Source organism: Lethenteron reissneri, chromosome 27 (assembly GCF_015708825.2).
Source record: "Lethenteron reissneri isolate LAM-NWPU_2019-01 chromosome 27, ASM1570882v1, whole genome shotgun sequence".
NCBI classification, from domain to species: domain Eukaryota; kingdom Metazoa; phylum Chordata; class Hyperoartia; order Petromyzontiformes; family Petromyzontidae; genus Lethenteron; species Lethenteron reissneri.
The window spans coordinates 14064212-14091135 of record NC_083805.1 but is presented as its reverse complement, the minus strand read 5'-3'; the positions used below and the strand labels follow the sequence as shown (position 1 = coordinate 14091135).

Sequence of the window (26924 nt, the reverse complement as noted above, 5' to 3'; positions counted from 1 at the left end):
GGGGGAAGGGCGCGTGGCACAGTTTGGTGCCAGCTATCATAGAGCGCAGTCCTGTCGCTACGGTTCTCTGCAGCGAAGAACAATGTCTGTATTAAAAAAACGATGCTACGCCTCTCTAAAAAAAACTAACGGTGAGCCGCTTGCACGTTCCAAGATTCAGAGGTGAATGGGACTGACCCTAAGACTTGCAGACGTCCCGCAACGGGAATGGGTTGAGGTGTTATCCGCCAATTTACTACGATAATGAGCCAAGAATGTCTGTGTGTCCCGCGCGTGACGTCACTCCACGTCGACCAGCCCCCCTCATTAATAACCATGAACAGGTGACGTCCTCCACATGGACCCCCCCCCTCATTATTAATCATGAGCGGGTGATGTCACTCCACATGTAGCACCCCCCCCCCCCACCATTAATAATCATGAGCAGGTGAAGTCACTCCACAACGAACAGCCCCCGTCATTAATAATCATGAATAGGTGACGTCTTCCAAATGGACACCCCCCCCCCCCCATTAACGATACTTAGCGGGTGACGTCACTCCTCATGGGGGGGGGCGTGTCGCCTCCTCCCCCCTCCTCAGCGTCAACTCACAACCCTCTCACTACAAAGGCAGAACCCTCACGTCACGCGATCTCCGTAACGCTGTTGAGACATTGAAGTAAAAAGGACGTCATGATGAACAAGGGATTATAACCTTTAAATGAAATAGGTCTGTGTCACCGCGCCCTTACAAACTGCACACGAATTGATGCAATGAATATCTCGTCGCGGCCTGCTTTTCGCTTGCAAGTTTCAGATTTACTGCAATGCACCCGTCCTTGGATGGGCAAAAGGCTGGTGAATGATTATTTATACACGTGAATATGAAGCGGAGCACCCGGAGAAAACCCACGAATGTGCGAGGGGAGAACACTATCCCATACGCCCATGGAAAGGAAGTTTTAAAACATCTGCGCACTGATCCACTAACCCTCGCAGCGTAACTTAGTGCAAAGTGGCACTCATCTCCGTTGGCGACCCTGAGTCAGAGGTGGAAATTTCACGTTCCAATGGCAATAGTGAGTATTGTTTATCCACAAAACAACCGCTATTGGCATCCCACAAAGTGATTATTATTTTATCAATCCTGGAAGGATGATGGGCTGCATGTTACGTGATTTATAGGTTATATATGTACTCTAAACATGACATAATTTCCAGACACTCTCTGTGTGGAATATATATTACATAAGTACTGACATGTGTAAGTTATAAACACCAAGTGGACACATATACATACATGCATACAAAGACAAAGGTCCCCTGTAACGTCTTAACAGATTGTAGGAGAAAGTTATTTTAACGAGCACCAATGAAGGCTGGCACGGCACACGAGGGGGTGGGTGGGTGGCCAGCACCACACCCGGCCACCTTTGTCTCCCTAGAGGCGATGTTTACACACCACACCAGGTACACATTTCAGGCTGAGTCGAGCCAGGGAAGGCCCAGGATCGTCACTGGTGTTAACCGTGTGCGGGAATGGAACTCTAGTTGCCAGGTTCGTAGTGCAGCGTGCGAACCGCTACACTACCGCTCCCCTACACACATAGATGTTACCACACACAAAGATTACCCATATAGCCTCCTTAAAATTTTGAGGAAAGTGCTATTAATGAGCACGGTGTACGAGGGCGTGGTGCTGTCAGCACCGTGCTTGTCCGCCTTTGTCTCCCCAATGCCGAAACATCACACTCGGTACTCAATTTGTAGTACTGTCGACTTAGTGGAGGCCCAGGATCAATAAAAATATAATTCACCACTGATATTAGCCATGGCCATGGAGTTGAACTCAGGTCGCCGGGATTCATAACACAGCACACTAATCAATGCACCACCACTCCCCACTCTCATATACACACAAAACACATGCATATACATATGCATATATACACACACACTAGTGTATACACACACAACAACAACAACAACAAAAACATATATCCCCCGGATAGCCTTCACAGACCGTTGGGGCAAGTGCTGTTAGCGAGCATCTACGAAGGCCGGCACGGCACACGAGGGGGTGGCTGGCCAGGGACCACACTCTTTGCCTCCAAAGTGGCGATGTTCACTTATTGCACCAGGTTACCCATTTGAGGCCGATTCAAAGTAGAGGAGGCCCAGGAATCTGTTCAGATATTTGTCACTGGTGTTGGCCATGAGCGGGAATCAAACTCAGGCGCCGGGTGAGTAGTACAACAGCGCGCTAACCACTGCGCCACGACCCCCCACACACACACACTCCCGTGTAAACGTGTGCATAAAAATGTTGGCAAATTCATAAGCATAGCAACATTTATTGTGTACGCAGGCACAAACACGCACATGTTCACACACTGCTCGCAATACGGCCCTTCTCTCTCCACAATAATTATACAGATATTGTTACATTTTACTGCTATCTGGTTAATGCTATTTTAGGGATTTTTTTTATCTGTTTTGCAAATTTAGAGGCATTTTTGTGGCAAGAGCGTGAAATGTGCGATAATAACGGAAAATACCACACTCAGGCGAGAGAGGGGCAGTGACAGGGAAGAGACACGCAAGGACACACGGAGACACCCAGCATATGTGGAGACGCGCACAGAGAGACACAGGGACACACACAAACACACAAAGGAAGACAGAGAAAGAGACAGCTCTGGAGAGGTGGAGAGACACAGAGAGAGACACGGAGACAGACACGGAGACACACACAGGCATACGCAAACAGGGAGACAAAGATACAGACAGAGTAAGGAAATTGAAAGAGGTGGAGAGACACAGAGGGGAAAGAGACACGCAGGGACACACAGACTGGGCTCCACAAAGACACACACAGGGAGACAGAGAGAGACACAAGGCAAGAGATGGACAGTGAGAGGAGGAAACAGAGAATAAGACATTGCGCTAAGAAAGATAGAAAGACACTGAATGTCTCCATTAGCGTACGCCAAGACAAAGATCACCCGCATAGCCTTAATTGAGTTTTGGGGTAAGTGCTGTTAGTGAGCACCTATTAAGGCTGGCACGGCACACAAGGGGGGGGGGGGTGTATGGCCAGTACCACACAATGCCAGGAACTCATTTAAGACCGATTCATCTTTAGAAGAAGCACTCCTACAAACCTGCAGGGTTCGATTCCTGTCCACGGCCAACATTGGCGAGTGATGTCTAAATCAATCCTGGGTTGCACCTTCACCAACCCTCACCGGGGCCAGCAAAGTGAAGTTTGGTCAATCAACCCCAATGACCAACACGGCGTGGGGAGGCCTTCAGCCAGCAGCGGATTGACAAAGAACATAGGCTGTAAAGTAAAGTAAGATGATGCTGCCGCTGCTGCTGCTACCGATGACGATGATTATGGTAGTCATGGAAATATTGAAAATGCCATTGAGGCAGATGATGATGATGATGTTGCTACTGGCTCAACATTGGGCCGACGCTCCATATCTACTGTGATGATGCTGGTCCTCCTACTGATGCTGATGACAATGATTGCGACGGTTATTTATAATCACCGAATTAGATCAATAAATCACCTTGACCCATCATCATCGTCACCATCGTCTCTAATGTTTTTGCTCTTTATCGGCCAAACAAGATCATTATCACCATCATCTTATCTTAATAGATGTGTATATAGCGCTTTATTCGAAGGCGCTTTACAGGCATGATAAAAAAAAATTGTACACGAGATAATACTGGTTGAGATAAAGTGGCGGTGTGGTTACGGTGACAGTTAGGAGGGCAGGCGGGAGAGGTTAAGGATAGGTTAAGTAGGGGTTGGGGTAGGGTTAGTAATAGGGTTACGGGTGATGATAGGGGTTGGGGTAGGATTAGGTGTTGGGTTAGGGGTTGGGTTAGGGGGTAGTGATAGATGTTGGGGTAGGGTTAGGGGCAGTATTAGGGGTTAGGATACTGGTTGGGGTAGGGTTATTTGTTGGGTTAGGGGTTGGGATAGGGTGCGTGAGAGGGTTAGGGGTGATGATAGGGGTTGGGGTAGGATTAGGTGTTGGGTTAGGGGTTGGGTTAGGGGTGATGACAGGGGTTGGGGGTAGGCCTGGGTCATAGCCGGGGGAAGAGAGAGAGAGAGAGAGAGTGGGAGTAGCGGGTGAATTGTCTAGGCTAGAAGAGACGTTGATTTTTGGGGGCTGAACGGCAAGCAGGCTATGGTGAAGATGATTGCTTTATGCGCTGCAGCGCGAGTTGGTTCCATCATAGGGGGGGGGAGCAAGGAGATGCGGGAAAATGAACGAAAGCGTGACCCGGGTGTGATGACGGAGCGACAGAGGGATACTTATTATTATTTACACGCTTTCTATTAGCTCTGTCTGTTTTTGTTGTTGTCGTTGTTGTTGTTGTATCCTCAAATCTTGTAACTCAATTTTAACCCACTTCCCAATGTGGTATAGACTGCAAACTTGGTATACTTATGTCATACTGATGACAATACTATATTGTATCATTAAAAAAATGTAAGCAATCTTTTTTATATGTTATATTTCGCCTTGGCTCTAATTGTCCACGCTCAACTCACGTTGGCTGTAATTGGCCACGGCCCCTTACGTTGTGGCAAGCTTCGGGGCCACTTCCTGCAGGCGTGGAGTTCTTCCATTGCTAGTAGGGTACATTTCATTCAAGCGTGTTTAAAAAAAAGTTTTTAAAAAATATTACTTATTTCATCAACACCGGCACATTCGGTCACACCTTGACCGCCAGGGCGCCGGGCACACACACACACCAGGTATCCCGTCGCCTTGGAAGATGAAGGATGGGTTGGGGAAAAAAATATAATGAACAAAATATAACGATGATGATGGCGATGGTGGTGGTGGTGGTGACGAAATCCTTAACAAACATTTAATGTTTAAGAACTCTCTCGCTTGGTTGTCTCGGCAACCAGCTAACTACATTACCGGAGCGTCAGTGAGACGCTGCCCTGGCAACAGAGTAATTGTGTTAAACATTAATGTGTGCGTATACGTGCGCGTGTGTGTCTTTGTAGATGCGTGCGTGTGTGTGTCTGACTTTGTAGGTGTGTAGGTGTGTGTCTTTGTATGTGCGTGGGAGTGTAGGTTTGTGTGTGTCTTTGTAGGTGCGTGGGTGTAGGTGTGTGTGTGCCTTTGTAGTTGCGTGGTGTAGGTGTAGGTGCGTGGTTGTAGGTGTGTGTGTCTATGTAGGTGCGTGGGTGTAGGTGCGTGGGTGTGTGTCTGTGTAGGTGCGTGGGTGTAGGTGTGTGTCTTTGTAGGTGAGTGGGTGTAGGTGTGTGTCTTTGTAGGTGCGTGGGTGTAGGAGTGTGTGTCTTTGTAGGTGAGTGGGTGTAGGTGCGTGGGTGTGTGTCTGTGTAGGTGCGTGGGTGTAGGTGTGTGTCTTTGTAGGTGAGTGGGTGTAGGTGTGTGTGTGTCTTTGTAGGTGCATGGGTGTAGGTGTGTGTGTCTTTGTAGGTGTGTAGGTGTAGGTGTGTGTCTTTGTAGTTGCGTGGTGTAGGTGCGTGGGTGTAGGTGTGTGTGTGTCTTTGTAGGTGCGTGGGTGTAGGTGTAGGTGCGTGTGTGGAGGGGGGGAGCGGTGGCGCAGTAGTTAGCGCACTGCGTTACGAACCCGACGATCAGAGTTCGATTCCCGCTCGCAGTGACGAACATCGGAACCTGTCCTGGGCATCTCCTTGGTCGACTGTGTATACATATCAGCACTGGGGAGACAAAGGCGGCGGGGCGTGGCGGTGGCCACCCACCCCCTCGTGTGCCGTGCTGGCCTTCATAGGTGCCCGTTAACAGCACTTGCCCCCAGTCTGTTCCAGGCTATATGGGAATTATTGTCTTGTATGTGTGTGTGTAGGTGTGTGCGAGTGTGTATGTAAAGGTGTGTCTGTCTTTCGTTGTCTGTGTGTAAGGTGTGCGAGTGTCTATGTGTAGGGTTATGTGTGTCTTTATTTGTTCGTGCGAGTTTCTATGTAAAGGTGTGTGTATGTCTATCTTTAGTTGTGTGTATATGTGTGTGCGCGTATATGGTTGTGTATGTAACGGTGTGTCTGTGTCGGTGTGTGCGTGCGTATATAATTGTGTGTGTCTATGTAAAGGTGTGTGTGCGTATATAGTTGTGTGTGTGCATGTAAAGGTGCGTGTCTATGTAAAGGTGTGTGTGTATATAATTGTGTGTGTGTATGTAAAGGTGTGTACGTGTCTATGTATTGGTGTGTGCGCGCGCTTATATGGCTGTGTGCGTGTGTGTATGTAAAGGTGTGTGTGTGCGTGTGTCAGAGAGAGTGTGTTTTGGTCTATTTCCATGGAAACAGGGTTGGGCTATGTCACCAGCCTTTAAAGAAACACAAACGCAGCGTTACCACTCATACACGGCCAACATTATCACTACAGTAATACACTTACGTACACGGACATGGGCACACACACACGGTTCGCCGTTCAGCACTATATACTGCCAGGGTAGTCCTGTTTGAGAGCACCTATTAGTCTTGCGCAGCACACATTTGAGGGTGTGGTGGAACCAGCACTGTGCATGCCCGGGCCACCTTTGTATTCCCACTGTTAATGTTCCTGAGCACTTCACAGGACAATTTATTCAGTTCAGGCTGAGTAGATCTAGGGGAGGACAGATCCAGGTGTAGATATCCACACGTGGTATATGGCCAGGGACTGAACCCAGTCTGAAGGGACTGTGGTGTCCGTGCAAACTACTTATGATATCACTGCCCACTAGTATATACTACCACGCTGAATCACATAGACAGAGACAAAGACACACACACACCCCGTGTAGCCTGTAAAGAGACACCAACACTTAGACACATACACACGTATAGACACATACAGAGACACATATCCCACATTTAGCCTCTAATAGTCTAGGGAGAAGTGCTGTTAGCGAGCACCTGTTATTTTGTATACAATATATCGATTGCACATGCTTGTGGAATACTCTGTCGGTGTGTGTGTGTGTCCTGACACAAAGCCAAAGATCCCCCACAGAGCCTTCAACAGACTGCTGGGGAAAGTGCTCTTAACGAGCCGGCAGGTGTGTAAAAGTTTAAGGCTGAGTCAACCTAGGAGAGGCCCAGGACCAGATTCAGATATCGGTCACCGAGGTTTGTCGTGCGTGGGGATTTAACTTGGGTCGCCTGGTCCGTGGCGCTGTGCACAAACCACTGCACCACTGCTCCCCAAGCACATCTACACACACACACTTGCATCGTAACATGGATGTCAATCATCTTGAATGTGTGTGTGTGTGCACATACACAGATGGTGGAGAGCAGTGGCGCAGTGGACAGCGGACATTCCCGCTCACGGCCGACATGGGTGAAGATTATCTGAACAGGTCCTGGGCCTCCCCTAGGTCGACTCAGCCTCAAAATGAGTACCTGTTGAGGTGCAATGTGTAAACATCAGAACTGGTGAGACAAAGGCTGGGTTGGGTTGGCCACCCATCCTCTATGCGCTCGCTAATTGTACTTGCCCCAATAGTTTGCTGAAGGCTACATGGGGGAATCTGTGTTTACATACACACTTACTGTACGAATACGATTCTAGGAAAAGGCATTTGTGGGCTCGGGAAAGGCATTTGATTCTGCAAACACTGATACAGACCCAAGGGCCCTCATGGAAATACATGGCAGCAATCAAAACCCGTTTGCAAACAGAACGGCCACACTGAGAAGTCACGAAACACAAATCAGAGCAAGGCAAGGAGACGCCGCTCGCTCTCACCAAGGCGATTTGCGTCAACAACTTCGAAGATGTTTGCTCAAAAACTGGATTCGGATAAATAAATCGATTGTCCTGCTCGCTCGCTCAAAGACGGAGAACGACGCAGAAGGAGGTGAGGGGGAACCGCAGACAGCGGGGGAGGCAGCAGCGGCAGCAGCAGCAGCCACAAATCTAACCCCCCCCCCCCCCCACAACCTCAAGCTCTGCGGTTCTCTCTACATTAAGGTGTTATCAGCCAGTTCACGAGTGGTGACATATGAGGAGACTGGAGCACCCCGTGCGGTCCTCTCGATATTAAGGTGTTATCAGCCAGTTCACGAGTGGTCACATGTGAAGAGACTGGAGCACCCCGGAAAAAAAAAACACCCATGCCAGGGGGGGCAAAGGCTCTACCCCATAAAATGTTGAACCAGTGGGGGTCCATTTTTGGTGTACTGTATTCTCCGAGCGAGCCAGGGTATGGCACCTCCTCGATGCCCGTGGGAAGGGAGCGTCAAAGCACCTGCACGGTGATCCACTAACCCTCGCTGCCTCCACAGCACTGGACCACAGGCCCCGCGCAGCAGCGTAGCCAACACCACCACCACCCTCCGCCCGGCTTATAATAAGGATGAGCGGTGAAAGAGCGAACCGACTCAGATTCACTAACCGATGGAAATTAACGACCGGGAAACTATTGGCTTGACAAATGAATGAGGCGACACAGTTGGGCATGAAGATCACTCCGAGCATGGCAACAAGTTGGCCACACAAGCATGCTGCTGTATATTTGGAGTTTGCGTGTCTCTCTCTCATCATCACGGTGGCTAGGAGATGTTAACTACCTCACCTGGTATACAGGAGGTCGTGGGTTCGATCCCGACCCTGACGCCTGCTGCTGTATATTTGAAGTCTGCGTGTCTCTCTCCCCGTGGTCGTGTGGAATTTTCTCCGGGTCCCGTTTTTTCCTCCACATTTAGAATCAACGTCACGCGTTTAGAATATTTGGCTGATATAAACATCCAAGTGATAAGCCACTTCGTTGAGCTATCATTTGCGGCCAGGTCGCTTCTGAAAAAGAGCTGTAATAGCTCAGTACGCCTTACATGGTAAAATAAAAAAAGATTTAGTTTTATTTTAGTTTTACGCTCAGTGGGTGATAGAGCCCTCAGCAACAGCAGCAGCGAGGTGCCTCCTAGTCTGAGGAACCTCACTCTTCCCCAGAACATTCGGGAATCTCGGTCGGTTGAGTCTTTTAGGTCTCTGTTTTAAGTCACATCTGTTTTCTCTTGCGTGGCCGTCTGTGTCGGGGTTTTTTGGCATCAATATAGTTTTTTTTTATCCCTTCAAGTTTTATTCAGTTTTATTCGTTAAGGCTTTGTTGAGGGTCAGTTTGTTTTATGTATGGTTCTGTGAGGCCTCGCGCGAATGGCGCCACGTAAACTCCGGGTTTTAGTTAACTCGTGCAAATACCGAGGATGTACTCGGAATGAAAATGATGATGGGTAAAGAGGTGAGCGAGAGGCAGGTTGGAGCGGCTGCTTTCGGAAAGCATAACTTCATTAACGACAAGCGACGTAGCAAATGTGCCCAGAGAAGAGCATGGTCAGCCGTGTGTCGCTGCTGTCGTGATGTACGAATCAGGAACGTGGGTCTTGTACAAAAGCCGAGAGACATATGCATTAAGAATAATTTAAAGAAACATGGTTTATTATGATTATTATTACCGCAATTCACAGAAGGCCTCAAAGCGCTTTAGATGAAGCTTAAGTTATGGAGAACGCTTGTTGTAAAAACAGGTGAGTTTTAAGATGCTATTTAAAAAGTGTAACAGACTCCCGAATGGACTGAGGAGGAATGGAATTCCACAATCACGGAGCCTGCCTGCAAAAATCTGTCTCCAACAGAAGAAGGTTTGGTCTTGGTTATAATCAGTTTATACCAGAATCAGCAGATCTACGTCTTTCGCAGTGGAATATAAAACTAAAGCCGATTGGTGGTCAGATCTGTAGCATTCCACAGTGGAGCAGTGCGAGGGAAGAAGCCGAGAGAGGAGTGAGGTGACCTGCAGTGTGGTGAGTGAGTGGGTGAGTTGTTGTGACCCGCAGTGTGGTGAGTGAGTGAGGGAGTTGATGTGACCTGCAGTGTGGTGAGTGAGTGGGTGAGGGACTGAGTTAGTTGTAAACCGCAGTGTGGCAAGTGAGTGAGTTGTTGTGACCCGCAGTGTGATGAGTGAGTGGGTGAGTGAGTGGGTGAGTGAGTGGGTGAGTGAGTCAGTTGTTGTGATCCGCAGTGTGGTGAATCAGTGGGCGAGGGAGTGAGTTAGTTGTAAACCGCAGTGTAGTGAGTGAGTGGGTGAGTGAGTGAGTTGTTGTGACCCGCAGTGTGGTGAGTGAGTGGGTGAGTGAGTGAGTGGGTGAGTGAGTGAGTGAGTTGTTGTGACCTGCAGTTTGGTGAGTGAAACCGTCAGTCCGGTAGAGGCCCAGTCCTAAGTATGAGTGGAGGAATCAATGAGCGAAGTTCACGGGAAACAGAAACAGAAAACGGTAGTGGCAATAAAAGAGTGATGAGGAGGCGACTGGCCTCCAGCGAGTTCCTGGAGTGAATCAGTGAGTGCTGGATCATCAATCAACCGTGACCGCTCTCCATGCTGAATTTCTATCAAAGTGCGGTGAGGTAGGAGACTGGGTCCCCTCTCCCATTATGTTGGCAACCGTATCAACAAAATCCCCCATCTCCTGCACAGCGAGGCTCACCACGTGTCAGTCGTCTCACATGCTCATACGTTCCAGCCCTTGGCGCTGAACTCAGCGAATTAATCAAAGAGCCACACGTCACTTGCACCGAATACGCACGCAGCAGCCACTGGCTATGGTCGGCGGAGCGGAGAGGAGATACCCGCATCTGCTAACTAACGGTGAACGAGTAAGGCGGCGGCGCTCCTGAGACGTTGGCGGAAATTCCACGTTTACGTGGCAGTGGCCAGTTGTGCCGTTTCTTATTGGTGCAGTCACCGGTGACGAGGAACTGCGCGACGACGCTCGTTCAAACATTCAGTGCCATAAAATAAATGCCACGCTGTGTCGCTCTGTAAAAAACAAATAACCCGTTAGTCTATCGGTTTATGTTTTGTACTGAGAGAGACCCAAATAATTTAGGGTGAGCATATGGTTAAATCAGCAGCATTCGTTTGGCAGGCCTGACTCTGCTGATGATCCCCAGAAGGTCAAAACCCGGTCCCATAGCTTGTCCTCTTTAATGTTGCTGGTTAACATACGGCTAGAAGACCTGGCGACTGATAAGCCTCATCATCATAGGCCTTGTGTCTCGAGAGACAATTTCTTTTGCGCCTTACGAGGTCAGCTGTAGGTTTTGCAGCGCCTAGAATGACTTAGTAGGCCAATCCTTGAGTGACAATCCTTGCCACAGCAATTGCAAGTGAATGCGGTGGCAGCTCCAGAGGTGTTTGTTGCTTGTTCTTTACGTCGCTCCCTCTTGGTCTACCAAGCAGTGTTTCTTCTCTCCTCGCCTCTCCTGAGGCCTGTTTTCACAGCCTGCTGCCAGCTGAGTCGGTGACCGGCAGTTTTCTCCCAGTCTACAACACATCTTATTGTGTAAGCGAAGAGACTTGAACGGAAGGGCCAATTTCATTCTTGAGGTGTGCTCTTGAAGGCTGCTCTCCCCGGATCGCCGTGGCAAGCGCTGCTCCTCTCTCCTTCGCGATGTCTCGCCTCCCACGTTGGGAGGAATCTTCACAGGCAGCGTCTTCAGCCATGGCTATGCTGAAAGAGCAGCTTTTGAAGACCACGTCCCATACATCGCGCTGTGAAAACCTCCAATGCATTTATCCGTTTGGGTCTGACTATGGGCGGTTTCCAGATACAAGCGCGCACTCCTGAGTCTGTGACTCGCACCTGGGACGCTGCGTTTGCTTGGCTGTGAAGGTGCTGCGGGATGCAGCGCAGCAAGTAGGCTTCGGAACCGGCTGTCTAATACACGGGCATTGTTGGTTTTGTGTTCTCCCTGCACCCAGACGAATTTTCCCTCCGTCACTTTGCTTTCCCTCCCACGCGTAAACACTCAATACGCATCGATCACACATCGCTAACGGGGCGACCCCCTCCTGAAAAACAAGAGTCTCGGCGAGGATTTCCCCCGCGTGAATGAAGGACATTCATGCTGATGATGATAACGACAATGACGATGATATTAAGCCACCTCACTCCAATTCTGGCTCTGAATTTAAACTCCCAATCTTACAGTTGCCAAAATTCTTGTGCCACAGTAATTAATTTCGCTGCAGCTAAGAACCCGAGAACCACGAGTTTGATTCCCTGGCTATGGCTAAGGTTAAGTGGCAAGCTGTGTTTAAGTCTGTAGTGGGCCGCTGCTAGGTCGACTCAGCATTAGAATGTGGAGCCAGTCCTGGTGCTGGTCACGTCATTGCTTTGTCTGGCATGCTCGCCTTAATAGGAGCTCGCGGAGTGCACTTTCCCGAAAAGTCTAGTAGGCTACACAGGGAACCGCTGATTTTTGGTGTTTACAAGACTTTGGAGTCCTGAACTCTAAAACATTACACATTTAAAAAAATTATAAACAACTCCATTGACGGCTATTTCCTACAACATCCAAGCATCATCATCATCATAACGCCTTGGCGCCTGTGTAAAGTGGTTTTGGGCTAACTGATGAGAGGTAAAACGTAAAAAAACCCACACAAAACCAACCCCAGGCTTTTGTGGAGCACAACACCTTTGCGTGTTCACTGAAGAGCAGCGAGCGGGCGAATCTGGACCCGGTCTCTTTGTGGCGAGCTCAGGTGGCGGCACGGGGAAGCCGCTGACCTTGAGAGCGCTCTCTGTCTAAAGATTGTTCTCTGTTATTATTTTCTTCCCCCTTTCAGAAAACAATTTCCGCTCGTCTTGTTGCGCTGCGGACTTTCATGAGCTCCTCCAGTATGGCCGTCTGGTGGTTTCAATGTGCGCGTAACATTTAGATGGGGCGCCACAACGGTGGCCCAGCGCTTCGCACGTTTGGGCTACAAGCCCCGGCAACCCGGGTTCGATTCCCGGCCACGGCCACCAGCAGCTGCGAGCAATTGCCGAGCCAGTCCCTGAACCCTCTTGCCCGGCACCCACCCACACTAACCAGCAAGGTGAAGTATGGTCAAACAAATAAACACCGCCCCCCCCCCCCCCCCCGCCATAGCATGACAACAGATTTCCAAGGGGTTGGCGATAATCGTTTATGTTGAGCCGACACCAGACTGAGTTCTTCTTCATTGAGGTGCTGCCTTGATGTAGGGGTGGCGTTTGTGAGCGCTGCGGGGCTGAGAAGCTACCCTAGAGAGAGTGCGGGGACGGGGGGGGGGCTACCCTAGCGACATTGGGCAATGTGTGGACATGGCGAGAGACACGGAACCGCAGGGCAACTTCGGTTGGGTCACCGTGGACACCATCATCACCACCACCACCACCACCACATGCCACGGTCTATCCACTGATGGCCATACGATAATCAGCACGTGCCTGATACTGGACACATGTACCGGCTGTGCAGCTAGGATTGCAGGAGGAGGCGCAGGAGCTCGACAAGGGAGGAGATGCTCTCTCCCTTTGCCAACCCATACGGACCAACGTGAAGTGTGGTGAAGTATGGTGAAATTATTATTATTTATAATATATATAAGCCAGCAAACGATGCATACACACAGCGCACACGCGGCTACGCAGGCAATGCCACAAACACAAAGATCCCCCGTACAGCCTTGACAGGCAGTTGGGGCAAGTGCTGTTAGCGCTAACCTGTGCACTACCACTTCCCATATGCTACAAAGACTAAGATCCCCTGTATAGCCTTAATAAACTTTTGGGGCAAGTGCTGTTAGCGCTAACCTGTGCACTATCACTCCCCGTATGCTAAACACGCACAAATACAGGAGGCCTCGCGATGAAGAAACACGCAATTGCGTTCAACTAAATATTTGGCGATGGTGCTGCTGCGTTGGCAGTGGTGCACAAGCACAATTAACAACAACAACTCGATGAATATGAATAAAAGTTCATCATAAGCGACGTTCCTGGGCACTGGACTTTCTTTATAGCTCAAAACAACTACACAATAGTCCAACAAGCAAACACAAAGGTACACAAAACAACAACAACAAGCTGTGACCCCATCATAATCAAGCACATGATGAACCCACAACACAAAGATCCCCCGTGTAGCCTTGACAGACTGTTGGGGCAAGTGCTGTTAGCGAGCACCTCTGAAAGTCAGCATCACGCCTGGGCCGCCTTTGTCTCCTCAGTGGCGATGATTACACACCGCACCACGCACTCATTTGAAGCCGAGTCAACCTAGGGGAAACCCAGGACCGGATCAGATAATCGTCAGTGGTGTTGGTGGCCGCGAGCAGGAATCGAACTCGGGTGGCTTGGGTTCGTGTGCCACCCACGAACACACACGCGCTGCCCCCCCCCACCACCAACAAACGCGGGCACATTTTGCAGAGAAAACACGCGCGCGTGCACGTTCATACATAAATAATCACACACATTAACACGCACGCACACACACACATTTTCCGCAATAAAAATCGTAATTTTGTTAAAAGCTGTGAGCGACCTCTTTGGAAAGGGGAGCACGGGATTGGGGGAGGGAGCGTTCGTGGGGGTGGTGGCGGAAGAGGGGGGGGGGCTCTGTCATTAAAGGAAAAAGGGCATTTGTATGATGCCTCCACTAGTCCAGAATGTCTGTGTGGAACACCGGTCATATCTCTGACACGGTCTCTTTCTTATCTCTGAGATTGACTCCTTTCTCTAACACTGACGCCTATCAACAACACTGACTCCTATCTCTAACACTCCTATCTCTAAAACCGTCTCATATCTCTAAAATTGACTCCTATCTCTGACACTTACTCCTATCCTTATCTCGAACACCGGTCCCACTTCTAACACAGCCTCCTATCTCGAATGCCATCTCCTGTCTCTTACACTGGGGACTGCCCCCCACCCCCATCTCTCCCAGTACACTCGGACAAGAAACATGTGACTGTATAAGCGTGCGCATTGATCCATGTCTCCCATTATTTACCCAGGTGAGAACCCACCGAGATTCATCATCCCTTGAACAAGTCTCTAATTACTCGGTAATTGGGACGCACTTTTACAATTCACTTGCTCCAGCTCGTCATTTTCCAAGGTGAGATTGGAGAAACTCCCGTGAATAAGATATTGGCTTTCGGAAGTGAATTGCTGCAGAAGGATGCTGCATCTAAGCCGCACCCAAAGAGTGACCAATGTAGAAGAAAGAAAAAAGGGTTGCACGTAGAAGAAGATGACCTGATGATGCAGCCAGTGATGACAAGGAAACTGGCACTGTGTGGACATCATTTTGTGTAGGGTGGACAATAGGGGAATGTGCGTTGTTCTAAGAATTGGAAGGAACCGTAAAGGGAGGAAGACCTAACAGAGAATGGCTTAATGACGACATTAGAGATTGGTGCCACAAAGATGTGGCCACTACTTGAGCGTATTGGCACAAGACAGAGGAAAGTGGAAACAAGTTACGAAATGTGCAGTGGACACCTACGGGTTTTCTGCCCGTGGATCGTGATGATGATGATGTGAATACATTTGGAACCTTTCACAAAGGCGATCCCCAATTCAAAACGTTACACTCCATCCACTTTCCACACACACACCCCTTGTTGCCGTTGAAATCTGAGAAAAATATCTTTATACCTCATCGGATTCCTCCAGTATGAATAAAGAATTTGATTCTGAAATGCATGAGAGGTGCTGGGAGACGTCTGCCCTTTGCTCTCGCGCTCTCACTCTGCCTCTTTCTTCCATCTCTCTCCCAAACGTTACTCTGCTCTCCCCTCTCGTGCTCAGACTTGCCGTAAGAGTGATGCATTGTTTGGAAGACGCTGTTTTAAACATAATTCACATTTTCCCACAATTACACGGAACCACCCCCAAGACACCACGCGCACACACACACTCATGCATCCACGCACATACAGACGCACTCACATACACACATACACGCATTAATGCATGCAAGTACACATACTCACACACACAAGGACACAGATTCCCCCGTATAGCCTTAACAGACTGTTGTGGCAAGCGCTGTTATCGAAGGCTGGCACGGCACACCCTGAAGGGCTGGGTGGCCAACACCGCGCCTGGCCTTGATAGGCGCTCACTAAGAGAACTTGCCGTAACAGTCTGTTAAAGGCTATATGGGGGATTTGTGTCTTGGTGTACGAGTACGAGTCAATGGATGAGTGTATTTATGTAGGGATGTGTGTAGGGAAGCGGTAGTGTAGTGGTTAGCGCACTGCGTTTTGAACACGGTGAGTTCGATTCCCGCTCACGGCCAACATCAGTGACGATTATCTGAACCGCTCCTGGGCATCCCCTTGGTCGACTCAGCCTCAAATGAGTACCTGGTGCAGTGTGTAAATATCGCCACTAGGGAGACAAAGACGGTAGGGCGTGGTGCTGGCCACCCACCCGCTCATGTGCCGTGTTCACCTAAATAGATGCTCGCAAACAGCACTTGCCCCAAAACTGTTAAGAGTATATAGGTGAGGATCTTTGTCTTGTGTGTTTATGAGTGTGTGTGTATTAATATATGCGAGTGTGTATGAGTGTGTATGAGTATGTGTGCATATATACGTGTGTGTGAGTGTATGACAGGATGTGTGCATGAGTGTATGAGTGTATGAGTGTGTATATGTGTGTATGTACGTGTGCATGCGTGTGTGTGTGTGTGCATGTATGTGTGTATGAGTGTGTGTGTGAATGTGTGTGTATATGTGTGTATGAGTGTGTGTGTGTATGAATGTGTGTGTATATGTGTGTATGAGTGTGTGTGTCTGCCGTTAGCTGACGCCACACAAATTGACAAACCCTTAAATCTAGAAGCGCGAGAGAGAGATGTGGTCGTCCGTCCTCTCTTCCAGTAAAAATGGAAAGGGGGGGGGGATAGAAAAAAAACTCAATTAATAAATTACCTCACGTTGCCTGGCAACGGGATTTAAGGGATTCGGTGGAAAATGGAAAAAAAATGGAAAAAGCTATAAATTATAAAATTACATCATTTTCGCTCGAAAGTAATTTTGAAAATTGACAGGTTAAAATTATACGTTTTGTAGACGCATGCAAGCACGCACATTAATACACAAACACACACTGACAAAGATCCCCTATATAGCCTCCAACCGTTGGTGCAAGTCCCGTTAGCGAGCACCTATAAAGGCATTGCACGGCACACATGGGTGGCCCGGCCGCTTTTGTCTCCCCAGTGATTTTGTCTACACTTGGCACCGAGTGCTCATTTCTAAGGTTCAGTCCACCTATAGGGGAGGAGGCCCAGAACGAGTTCATAGATTCAGCACTGATATTTGGCCCGTAAGCGGGAATCGAACTTGGGTGGCCCGGGTTCGGAACACAGCGCACACAAACCACTCCACTACCACTCCCCACGGACATCCACGCACGCACGGTCAGAGTCGCAGTCAAGAGCCTTTATTTAAACAGATGAGAGCCCTCTTCTCGTCATGGGGTATCTTTTGCAAGAGAGTTGAGATCAATGTAATAAGGGGGAAAACACTGGGTTAAAAATAGTCAAGGGGATAATTCATTAATAGTTTATCTCGGGTTAGATCACGTAGTGTACGATGTCAGTTGTTTTGTTTGTCAACTATATCCCTTCACCACCCGACAGAGGCCAAAGTTATCATGTTGCCACGTCACGTCACAGGCAAATGTGCTGATGGATTTGGTCTTTCGGCAAAACCGGAAGACAGAGAGGAGGAGGAACGACGAAAAGGCCATGCAAAATGTGACAATTGTCATCACTAGATTTGATTGACTCCGATCGGGCGGTGGAGGGCTTTAGCAGCAACAACAACAAAATTACATTACACCTCAACGATCTGACTCAAAATAAATTCATTACGAATGGCGATACTGGGCGTGAAAACCTCGGTATGAAAACGAACGTCATAAATAAGTAGACTTTACATTGCACTTATAAACATTCACACATACGGTCATCGTGCGCCAGTGGGGGAAATTCCACATTCCCATGGCAGGGACTCACAGCTCCCCATAGGACTACCACTGTTGTGGTTGTAATGACGGGTCAGATCAACCACTGACCTAGGATTGAACTCGTGCCTTTCTGACCATGCGGGTCAATCTCTCCAACACTCGACCCCTCTGGATGAATTTAATTAAAATTTCAAACGCATATCTGCAACTTCACAATCGGCCCACTCCATGATGAAGAACTGCACCGCTACAGTTACTGCTCACGGTGTTGTAAACAGCCTGGTGTGGCACTGCAACAGTGTCCTGGATAGTATGTGAACCATTGATGAGATTTAAGCTTTAACAACATTTTTTATTGAAAGTCTTCTTATTAATAGTACATGTCGTCGTGTCTCCGAACTGTGATTCTTGAATATGTTCTCGTTCAGTTTGAATGTTACGTTAGAAACACTAAAGTCTGTGCTCTCCATCTTTCCTGGGTGAAAAGTGGGTGAAGTTTTTTGGCCAATCCTGGCCAGCTGGCTCAGAAGCTGAATTAACTTCGCGACTGCAGCGGGAGCCGTGAAGAAGGGACGCTACCCAGGCGATCAGCCCCTAAAGCGTGGACACAACGTGCCCTTGTAAAGCACTGAAGTTGGTTAACTCCACGCTTTGTCATTAACGGCATTTACTCGGCAAACGTCTGTTGTCGGCCGACCAAAGCCAGTGGTGGCGCTATATGTAACCGCACAAACCAAGCTCAAGGGACCCTGGAGTATTGCATTAATAGTGGTGCCTCAAATATCGTCCCAAATTTAAATACGTAGCAAAATATTTCACGTGAAAGCCAACGAATCTATCTCGACTCCATTCTGTCTGCATCACTATTCTTTCATCTCACTAGTTCTCTATTTTTACCGACATGTATAATATCTAACGACACCGCTACCTTTTATAAGAAGCAAATAGACTCCCACAGACTCACACAAGACACCCAGAGACTCACAATGACAGCCACATGCTCGTCCAGAACCAAGCAGCCAAAGATACACACAAACTCACACGGAATCACACTCCCTCAAAAACAATCATACAATCGCACAGATGCACACAGACACACACACACTATCTTCTGTCATCGCATTTGGATTTTTAAATGAAAAGGGGGGGGGGCAGTGGGAGAGACTCCCAAAAATAATGTCGATGGGGTCAGCACCCCCCACTGCCCGAGGACGAACCCCTGTCTCGTGAGCGTCGGTGCAAGTTCAGCCGAGATCTGTCAATGGCCGCACAGTTCTGTATGGGACAGAAACTCACCCCGCAGACTCACTAAACTTTCCACCCAGCGGTTTGAGCGGTGGGGAAATTAGAATCGTGAAACGGCGCAGCGATTTCATTGAAACGTAAATAAATGCAAATCTGCCGGATGTGTTATCCCCCACATTATCGTCCCTTTTAAAAGCTTTATATATTAGGTTCTTTTCGCCTATGAAATTAACTTCGCTTGAGATGCTTCGTGCACTTCTGAATTTGGAAGCCGTGCGTCCATGAATTGAGCAGCTGTGTTTATGCCAGACGTTAACATGGAATGCTAAGAATCACGAGAATCCCTTAGTCTAGTTCTCGGAGGCTTGGTCATTACCAGTGGACCCTGGGAATCCTTAAGGGTGCCATCGTCTGGCTCTCTGATCCTTAGATAATACTCACAATTCATTTGAAAAATCCTAAGGGTGTTTTGGTCTGGCTCTATAGAGCTTCAGGCACTAACCTGTCCCCTTCCCCCGTACCTCCGATTAGCAGTTGGCTACGTACAGTGCGAATGAAGTTCAACATGCATATGTGCTTGAAACCCTAAGAATGTTGAACCCCAAGCCTACTGGGTGAGACTGTGGCAGAGAGATGAACTCACAACCGGAAGAGCTTAGAGATCAACTTGGCCAATTGTTCTTGAGAGGTCGATCAAATATTCACAACTTTGTGATTGGCCTCTGCCACAAGAATGCAGAATCTCCCACTTTAATCTCAGAGGGACACACTTTGACTTGACCTCGACTGGGAATGCTCAGTGCGCCTTAGCCTGACCGACTTTGCATCGGGCATTCACGGTAAACCCTGAGCATCTCGTCGGCGCCTTAGTCTGGCCCAGCGAGCTTCGATAAATCTCATGGAATATTTGGTTGCAAGTATATAAATAAACCCATCGGGGGCCCCAAGATGTCGGGTCTGCAAATTGAGTCACATGACTCCCGGTTTCCCATAAATCTAATTTCGATATTCAATGCTCAATTTTTGTATGTGCCCTTTATTTCATTATTTAGAAACGTTAACCCTTGCTCAGGCCCAAAAAGCGAGGCTCAAATCCGTGACTGTTGGGGGCATGCGACATTTAACTTCCTCCAGCGATTCGCTGGAATTTGGAGTAACAGGTCAAAGGTGACAATTCGATTCTCTACGAGCTCCTTAACACCGCATCCATCGTGTCGCTTCTCATTTGTTCCCTCTTCTCTATGTTCTGCCCCGGTTTTTTCCATAAGGCTAAATATCAAATATGTGTGTAAACTGCATGAAATGTGTACCACCAGTAGATCAGCTATCGTCACGAGCATAACTCCATGCACGTGCTTCCGAGTGTAAGCGTCAATTTTATATTTATGAGTTGTGACACGATCGATGCCCTCTTGCTCTCTTACCTCCCCCACCCCTCCCTTGCTGCTTTCTTAGGGACTCACACGGACTCAAACAGATTTACACAGCCTCACACAGCCTCACACAGACACCTGCAGACTCACACAGAACCACACAGACTCGTACAGACACTAAAATACTTCTACAAAATATACACAGGAATTATTCCAACATCTCAGTGTAGGACCCACCTGATAACGTGAGAATCCGTGAAGCAATTCTGAATAAATGAAGGACATTTATGTATGTATAATTCACTGTGCAAAGCCTGTTGAGTCAATGGCACTGGGTTATGCCTATCCATTGTATGATTTAGACACAGGGCCCTCATCATGTGCCCGGCTATTGTAATTCATAAAATGGATAACATCTCCAGGTCCAATAAGCCAAATTATTGGCTTAAAGTTCAATTTAGTTTTTTATGATTTCAAGTTTTATAGTACACGTTGCGAGCATTCAAAACGACGCCTCATTCTGTGAAAGCGGTAGAACGGCCTAGAAGATGTTCACTGGACAAAATATGAACATCACATTCCGTTCTGCGTCAAAACTGGCAACACGTCCTAATTTTGCATGGAGCTGTGAACCACCTCTTCAATAGAGGGGTCCTTGCCCTTCACAACTGTCAGTTCACCAACATCGGTTCAAAGAAAGTTGATGAGACACCGCATGTAGAAACCGGTCCACAGATAGTTTTTCTTACGTTGAATCAATGCTGCTGAAGTTATCAGAAATTATTAAAAATTTATTTCCCCCCAAGTAAAAAAAGCCTATCGAGCCGTGACGCTCTTTTTCAAGGGCGATGCAGCCGGAAGACATCAAAGCATACCACAATTACAGGTTTATAAAAGAAACTTAACGAGTGCAATTATGTTGTAAAATCACACACTTAACCTTCCGTGAATTTAATAGTTAAATTGAGGACAGAGACGGCAGAATGGAGATGCAGCCAAGAGACAAAGCTAGATATTTCCAAAACTTTTGGGGCAGCTACATTCAATGCTTTTGAGCATTCCCAGAAGGCCACGGGGGGCTCATGGGTTGCGCGCAGAAACAGATGAAGAAGAGAGACACGTTGCCCGCGTATCTAGCTTGTCATGAACACAACAAATGTGGTTTATCTGGCCGTGGAGTGCGACAGTTAGAACACTTGACCCACAAGTTCAAATCCTGGTCGAGGTTAACTCAACACCATCATCATCATCATCGTCAGCGTAGTCCTCTGTCTGCGGTGCCACTTCAAAGGAAGTGAACAACGTTTACCCTGCAAAGAGACCAGGGTCCCAGCCATAGAATCTGGAGCGTTTCCACGGCCGCATCAAAGTAACCATCGTAAGCGAGTGCCACCATCATCCATGGACTGGTGGTCAATAGATGTCTTGATATGGACTGGGCCACCCCCCCCCCACTAGGTAGACTCAGCCTTAAATGAGTAGCACCTTTGTTGTGTGACAATGTGGTTTACGAGCACCAGCACCGGTGATACAAAGGGCAGCAGGGCATTGTGTGTGATGCTAATTGCACCACTACCCCCCTCATAAATAGGTGCTCGCTGACAGCACTTGCTCCAACAGCGAATCTCTGTGGGTTTGTGTGTGCATCTTGACTATTTTACAAAATATACCCACACTGAGCTTGTGTACATACCGATTCAATGTGCGCATGTATTATGTATGTAAGTATCTATGTGTGTATATGAATGCGCGTTTATGTATTATTAAGGACCACCACTTCGGCAGGCATTATAGAGCATTATACACTTACACCGAGGTGCGTACAGTACAGTGGCTGGCCAGGGAGGGAAAGATGCTTGTTTCCCGTCAGAGGAACGTGGAATTTCCACCACTGGCCGAGGACCATCGTCTATAGAGCTGACCCACACTCGTTTTATGCGGAGAGAAGATCCTTGACCTTGATTTGAGATGATCGTCGAAGTTATCAACTTTCGACTGCATATTCCCTATTCGATGCCCCACGATGGATTGATGTGAATCAACCTTAAAGAATACCTACTTGTTAAGTTAACCTTCCAACCTGCTTTATTGAAGACAATTTGAGCGCGAGACGTGGGCGATGCCTGCGCTGCCCTCCGCTGCCCACATCAAAACCCCCGCAGCTGCCTATAGCACCTGTTATTACAGGGTCGTCACCCGTTCAAGCAATGCCCTGGCTTACCCGCCGATTATCTTCTTAAATCTGATGGAAATGGGGCCTATTCCAAGGAGATGTGATCAGAGGCTGTGTGTGTACACAACGTCTGTATCTCAATAGGATAGTTGACCATGAGGATGCTTGCTATGAATGTGGCACCACCAGGCGGGTGAAGGAATCTATTTTTTTCCTCTCCCAGAAAATCTGAGAGCTGGCGAGGTTCAAATATAGTAAATAAAATACAGTGAAGCGGTGGCTCACGGATCAGAGCACGGGGGGGGAGGCAGCACCACTGAGATCCTGGTTTGGAAACTTTGGTTTCAGCCACAAGTGGTTAATCCAGGGTTGTCATTAAAGTGATTTAACCGGATTTGCAAGTGTAGTAGAGTTGACGGTCTGAGCCGTTTCACGAATGAACTGAACACCAAAACAATACGTTTAAAAACGAGTTTTTTAAAGCCCACACTTTTATTTACACTGTAATGTATAACATAAATTATTTTGACCCCACAAATTAATAAAAAAAATGATGTGCTGAATAAAAGTGGGTGGTTTGCATAAAGAAAATTTCATTAATTTTTCGGGTGAAAATAATGAAATTTCTACTTGAGTGCAAATGAAAGTGCCTCCATTGAAAAACTTGTTTTGTACCTCTTTTTTTACCGTGAAGACCATTTTTAATACTTAACTGCTATTATATTTTACCAGGTCAAGTGCACTCGAGCTATTTAGTTCTTTATCAGAAGCGACCTGGCCGCAAATGAGAGGCCAACGAAGTGGCTTATCGCGTGGAAATTTATAGCAGCCAAATGCTCGAAGCACATGTTTCCAAATGTGGAGGGGAAAACCGGAGGGCCTGGAGAAAACCCCACGCGACCATGGGGAGAACATTGCAAACTCCAAATATACAGGCGCGAGGGTCAGCATCAAACCCACGATCTCCTGTATACAAGGCGAGGTAGTTAACATCTCGCCAAGCAGATCTGAGCTTGGGCAGTGCCGGAGATGGGTGTCTACCATGCACAAACAGGTTGTTATAGGAATGTGGGGCCACGTTGTGGTGATATCCAGTTGTACTGTACGTCTATGCTGCCCGTCTTTACCAATCTGCACTGACTAGCCGGGGTGAAGTATGGTCAAACGGCCTCCACAACCAGCAGGGCGTGGGGAGGCCCTCATCCAGCAGTGGATTGACAAAAGGTCTCTATGATCCTACGGGTACTGTGCAGAGCTCATCTCCACCAGTGGCAATTCCACATTCCCATGGCAGGGAGCACCTTTAACAACCACTGACGACTTCGCACAGAGTGGTACAAATTGTATGATCCTGTATAGATGACAATGATGGCTTGCCTATGTGAACCCTTGACCATACAATAAAAGCATGCGGATTGCTATACAACAGTCTACGTAATTAAAGTTTGATAACACGCAGCACGGCTATTACAATTGGAATAACGATCACCCCGATTGCAAAGTAGTGAAATTACATTTAGAACAACACGAAAACGAATAACGTGTTTAATTGTCGTATTTGCGATCATTAGGTACTGTACTGTATGAAGGACGGTAAGACACATTTAGACTGCAATGGTAGAACGATGCGTGCACATTTAGCACTTTAATTGAAGGCACTTATATCAACAATCATAATGAGGAAATTTAGGCTATTAAAATAGGGATAGGATCACGGCATTTAAATGTAAATCACGAACACGATTCTCACCTGCCCGTTCAAACTTGAGCATAACACCTGTTGCCCTCAGCGCGTCGGAACGGGCGCGACAAAACAAACGACATTTCTATTCATTAAGATTATAACTACGTAATTATTGTAGCAATAGCACTCGCAGTAATTATTAGAATTGTCGTAATTGTCGTAATTGTTGGTCTCGTGCAGAGAGGGAACCACAGCGGCTGCTCCGGCACCTTGACTAGGGCGGCCGATGTCGGCGCGGCCTCTCATTGGTCAGAGGCAACCCCAACAGGAGGCGCTCTGATTGGACGAGACGTTTAGCTGCGTGGCTGGGCGTGACCTTTCGTAATTTCAATAAGGCAGGGAAGGGGGTATAATGTACGATTGTTAATTATTAAAATTAATAATCTTAGGTTTTTTTTGGTAAAGTCACGTAGATAAAAAAAATTAAATAAATCAATTAAATCACGACGTTTTAGAGGCAACACAAGTCTCCGTCTTCAGATGGGACCGTCACAGCTAAATTTACTGTATCAAGTGACCTACGTGACTTTACCGAAAAAACCTAAGAGTATGAATCCTTGCAGTCACGAAAGCTTCAAATCTAGTATTAAAATTAAGTAAAAAATTCAGAATAAATGTTTTAGGGTTAGATTGCGTAAGTATAAATGTGTCGAAACCCTCCACCACCCCACCACCTTGTCGCACACGTTCCTCATAATTAATGGCAAAGTAAACTAAAACTAAATTTAGAAAAATTGGTGCGGAGTGTCGACGGTTCGAGCAGGAGGAGAGGGAACGCGATAGATGCTAGAAGGAGGCACGGGAGCAGCGACGTGAGTCTAAATACATAAAAATACCTTGCCAGGTAAGGCCCACTGAGCTGTATAGCTCTCTTTCAGAAGCGAACTGGCCACAAATGACAGCTCAACGAAGTGGCTTGTCATGTGGAAATTTATAGCAGCCAAATACTCGAAACGCACGTTGGTTCTAAATGTGGAGAGAAAAACCGGAGGACGCAGAGAAAAATCGATGCGACCACGGGGAGAGAGAGAGAGAGACATGCAAACTCCAATTATACAGGCGTCAGGGTCGGGATCGAACCGACGACGGCTACCTGCCGAGTAGCGCGCACGTTACACACAGTTGTACGTGGAGTACACAAACACACACTATTTTGTCCCACGGCTGACTGCATGGCCGCATCTGAGTGATTACAAAACATAATATCGCGAATTTTGCGTAGAAATAAAGTTTTGCTGCGTTTACACAAAATCTCACGGAGCAAAAGGTGAACCTGTAACAGTTCCCCCGCTTTCACGAGGCGATGCGTTCCTGGAAACCCCGTCGTAAACTCGACCCTATTTTCCCACAGACAGTATAAATAGTAGGAACATCACTTTTTGGTGTTTTCTTTTTCCCTTTTATCGGGCACATTTAGCAGGGCTTAACAGGTAAAAAATACACAAAACGACTTGTGGTTGACAAAAGATCCACGCCAAGCAAACATCGGAAACCAGACTGACTGGTCCGAGTCATGTCAGAAGCTGCGTCGCAAATCAAGTTGCTGAGTTGTACATCGATCCATCGGTGGCAAAATATAAACGTCGTAAACCGTAGACCACCTGCACATACATGCATAAACGCAATCGGAGTAACGTTGGCCTTGCCACGTTTCACGCGATGGTGCACGGGGCCAAACGTTCACCTCGATTTCGTGCGGCTGCGACGTCGAGGACGGTGTCGTCGTCGTTTGAACGTCGCGCAGCTTGAAGCACGGAGATTCCCGGGAGCAGCGTGGACGGACGACGTGGGGGCTGCGGGGGGCGGCGGCGGCGAAGTGGTGACAGGGGGGGAGGAAGGCTTCGTCGGGGCGAGCTGTGAGAACGTGGGAATAAATAATTAAAATTAATAATCGCGCCGACGACCGCGCTTTCTCTGCGCGGACCTGTAATGGCACAAAAAGTAACAGAGTCATAATGAGCCAACGTGCAAACGAAAACCGTCCAAGCCAGTCCAATGTCTGAGCCTCAAGTGGGCGAATATTGATCTTTAGATTTTTTTGCGGGGGTTGGGGGGGGGTTTAAACCAGATTTCTGTTTCCTTTTCCCGACTTCCCGCAGCCCTGCTGGTTGTAGACGTTGGTCAATGCCCCATGGTCACTATTATAACTTTGGCGAATGTAATTTTACAAGGGAACAGTTTGTTGACCTTTATGTAACCGAATGTTCTTTATTTAAACCAGACGGGGGTCCGATCGAGCTTAAAAAATGTCTATTTTGGTAATTTGAGGACAGAGTGGCTTTAGCTATCTATCGACACATTTTATGTATACATAAACTCATCCTTATTAAGTTGTGGATACGTTGTTTTATGTAATTTTATGGAACACAAATTGACCACCTCTTTTAGCAAAAGAGGATGATGGTGATGATGCTGCTGCTGATGCGAATTCCACTAAATAGGTGAAGTTTCTGTTGCCACTTCTGCTGCGGATGAGACTGCGGATGGTAATGCTGCTGCTGATATGATAACAATGCGTCTGCTACTACAACTGCTGCTTGTGCTGCTACTACCACTGCTGTTGTCTGTGACCCCGGCAATGACTTAAACTCATGACC

At 47.7% G+C, this 26924-nt stretch overlaps 1 protein-coding gene across 1 annotated transcript in view; it reads right to left on the bottom strand.

The window, feature by feature from the left end:
* CASZ1 (castor zinc finger 1) overlaps positions 1-26924 on the bottom strand; it is a 135145-nt gene that overhangs the window by 82624 nt on the left and 25597 nt on the right. The window contains exon 2 of the mRNA XM_061561218.1: positions 26012-26181. The gene's annotated coding sequence lies outside the window, so the exon portion shown is untranslated. The remainder of the gene's footprint in view (positions 1-26011; positions 26182-26924) is intronic.